The following is a 3846-nucleotide window of genomic DNA, read 5'->3' on the forward strand; positions in this document are numbered from 1 at the left end:
GAACAATGCTCTGATGTTTTTATTATTCTTTCGTATTTTAGGTGAGAAGCAAACCTGCCCTACCGCTGTGGTATAAGGATTTAATTCAGCCACCTGAGGCAGAGCAGCAAATGAATGCTGACTTTTTAATAACATCAAGGCACCAGGCGGTACTCCTCCTATAACCATGGCAACATCTTTTGGCTTGACTGGCAGATGAAACTTAGATAGAAACTCTGAGTAGTTGAGGAGAAGACCATTTGGATTTACAAGTTCAGAGATCAAGAGGATACCATGTTTTACCCAGTTGTCTAGATAAAGAGATTTGTTTTTATATAAGATATTTTGGTTGTTCCAGATGAGATATTTATGTGGGGAGAAGTTATGTTTGTAAATTAAGGACCAGGCTAAAAGTACTTGTTTGTGAAAATTGGCTAATTTAATTGGGATTTTGTTTATGTTGTAATTGCACATTAGAAGAAAGTTCAGCCCACCCACTTTGGAGAATATGTATTGAGGGATAAAATTCCATATAGAAGACGAGTTATTACGCATTTGTATTCATCAAGACAGAATTTGTAACATAATGGGTTCTATTTCTCCATAAGAAATCAGTCAACATTTTATCTATTTTTTTGGCAAGAGGGCTATCGACATGGAGAGCCAAGGCAAGATATGTCAATCTTGAATATAATTGTATATAATAATTGACATCTAGAGGCTATAGGCTTTCAGAAAAGATATGGTTAAGGAGGTCAATTCAGCTGTCCCTTAATAGTATAGCCCGAGATGTATCCGCTGTACAATGCGTTTCTCGATCTACAATATGGGCCTATGTACGCCTTATCATATGTCAAAGTCAGTAGGAAGGTGGGACATATCTTAATATATATGAATTGACATCTAGAGGCTATAGGCTTTCAGAAACTATATGGTTCAGGTGGTCAATTCAGTTGTCCCTTAAAAGTATAGCCCAAGATGTATCCGCTGTACAAGGCGTTTCTCGATCTACAATATGGGCCTATGTACGCCTTATGATGCACCAAAGTCAGTAGGAAGGTGGGGCATGTCTTAATGTATATTAATTGACATCTAGAGGCTATAGGCTTTCAGAAAATATATGGTTTAGGTGGTCAATTCAGCTGTCCCTTAATAGTATAGCCCGAGATGTATCCGCTGTACAATGCGTTTCTCCATCTACAATATGGGCCTATGTACGCCTTATGATGCACCAAAGTCAGTAGGAAGGTGGGGCATGTCTTAATGTATATTAATTGACATCTAGAGGCTATAGGCTTTCAGAAAATATATGGTTTAGGTGGTCAATTCAGCTGTCCCTTAATAGTATAACCCGAGATGTATCTGCTGTACAATGCGTTTCTCCATCTACAATATGGGCCTATGTACGCCTTATGATGCACCATAGTCAGTAGGAAGGTGGGGCATGTCTTAATGTATATTAATTGACATCTAGAGGCTATAGGCTTTCAGAAAATATATGGTTTAGGTGGTCAATTCAGCTGTCCCTTAATAGTATAGCCCAAGATGTATCCGCTGTACAATGCGTTTCTCCATCTACAATATGGGCCTATGTACGCCTTATGATGCACCAAAGTCAGTAGGAAGGTGGGGCATGTCTTAATGTATATTAATTGACATCTAGAGGCTATAGGCTTTCAGAAAATATATGGTTTAGGTGGTCAATTCAGCTGTCCCTTAATAGTATAACCCGAGATGTATCCGCTGTACAATGCGTTTCTCCATCTACAATATGGGCCTATGTACGCCTTATGATGCACCATAGTCAGTAGGAAGGTGGGGCTTGTCTTAATGTATATTAATTGACATCTAGAGGCTATAGGCTTTCAGAAAAGATATGGTTTAGGTGGTCAATTCAGCTGTCCCTTAATAGTATAGCCCAAGATGTATCCGCTGTACAAAGCGTTTCTCGATCTACAATATGGGCCTATGTACGCCTTATGATGCACCAAAGTCAGTAGGAAGGTGGGGCATGTCTTAATGTATATTAATTGACATCTAGAGGCTATAGGCTTTCAGAAAATATATTGTTTAGGTGGTCAATTCAGCTGTCCCTTAATAGTATAGCCCGAGATGTATCCGCTGTACAATGCGTTTCTCCATCTACAATATGGGCCTATGTACGCCTTATGATGCACCAAAGTCAGTAGGAAGGTGGGGCATGTCTTAATGTATATTAATTGACATCTAGAGGCTATAGGCTTTCAGAAAATATATGGTTTAGGTGGTCAATTCAGCTGTCCCTTAATAGTATAGCCCAAGATGTATCCGCTGTACAATGCGTTTCTCGATCTACAATATGGGCCTATGTACGCCTTATGATGCACCATAGTCAGTAGGAAGGTGGGGCATGTCTCAATGTATATTAATTGACATCTAGAGGCTATAGGCTTTCAGAAAATATATGGTTTAGGTGGTGAATTCAGCTGTCCCTTAATAGTATAACCCGAGATGTATCCGCTGTACAATGCGTTTCTCCATCTACAATATGGGCCTATGTACGCCTTATGATGCACCAAAGTCAGTAGGAAGGTGGGGCATGTCTTAATGTATATTAATTGACATCTAGAGGCTATAGGCTTTCAGAAAATATATGGTTTAGGTGGTCAATTCAGCTGTCCCTTAATAGTATAGCCCAAGATGTATCCGCTGTACAATGCGTTTCTCCATCTACAATATGGGCCTATGTACGCCTTATGATGCACCAAAGTCAGTAGGAAGGTGGGGCATGTCTTAATGTATATTAATTGACATCTAGAGGCTATAGGCTTTCAGAAAATATATGGTTTAGGTGGTCAATTCAGCTGTCCCTTAATAGTATAACCCGAGATGTATCCGCTGTACAATGCGTTTCTCCATCTACAATATGGGCCTATGTACGCCTTATGATGCACCATAGTCAGTAGGAAGGTGGGGCTTGTCTTAATGTATATTAATTGACATCTAGAGGCTATAGGCTTTCAGAAAAGATATGGTTTAGGTGGTCAATTCAGCTGTCCCTTAATAGTATAGCCCAAGATGTATCCGCTGTACAAAGCGTTTCTCGATCTACAATATGGGCCTATGTACGCCTTATGATGCACCAAAGTCAGTAGGAAGGTGGGGCATGTCTTAATGTATATTAATTGACATCTAGAGGCTATAGGCTTTCAGAAAATATATTGTTTAGGTGGTCAATTCAGCTGTCCCTTAATAGTATAGCCCGAGATGTATCCGCTGTACAATGCGTTTCTCCATCTACAATATGGGCCTATGTACGCCTTATGATGCACCAAAGTCAGTAGGAAGGTGGGGCATGTCTTAATGTATATTAATTGACATCTAGAGGCTATAGGCTTTCAGAAAATATATGGTTTAGGTGGTCAATTCAGCTGTCCCTTAATAGTATAGCCCAAGATGTATCCGCTGTACAATGCGTTTCTCGATCTACAATATGGGCCTATGTACGCCTTATGATGCACCATAGTCAGTAGGAAGGTGGGGCATGTCTCAATGTATATTAATTGACATCTAGAGGCTATAGGCTTTCAGAAAATATATGGTTTAGGTGGTGAATTCAGCTGTCCCTTAATAGTATAACCCGAGATGTATCCGCTGTACAATGCGTTTCTCCATCTACAATATGGGCCTATGTACGCCTTATGATGCACCAAAGTCAGTAGGAAGGTGGGGCATGTCTTAATGTATATTAATTGACATCTAGAGGCTATAGGCTTTCAGAAAATATATGGTTTAGGTGGTCAATTCAGCTGTCCCTTAATAGTATAGCCCAAGATGTATCCGCTGTACAATGCGTTTCTCCATCTACAATATGGGCCTATGTACGCC

The sequence above is a fragment of the Alosa pseudoharengus genome, unplaced genomic scaffold (assembly GCF_046254945.1).
Source record: "Alosa pseudoharengus isolate Yale_2024_CS ecotype anadromous, Long Island Sound unplaced genomic scaffold, YU_APseudo_1.1 YU_APseudo_1.1_scf_1, whole genome shotgun sequence".
Taxonomy (NCBI): domain Eukaryota; kingdom Metazoa; phylum Chordata; class Actinopteri; order Clupeiformes; family Clupeidae; genus Alosa; species Alosa pseudoharengus.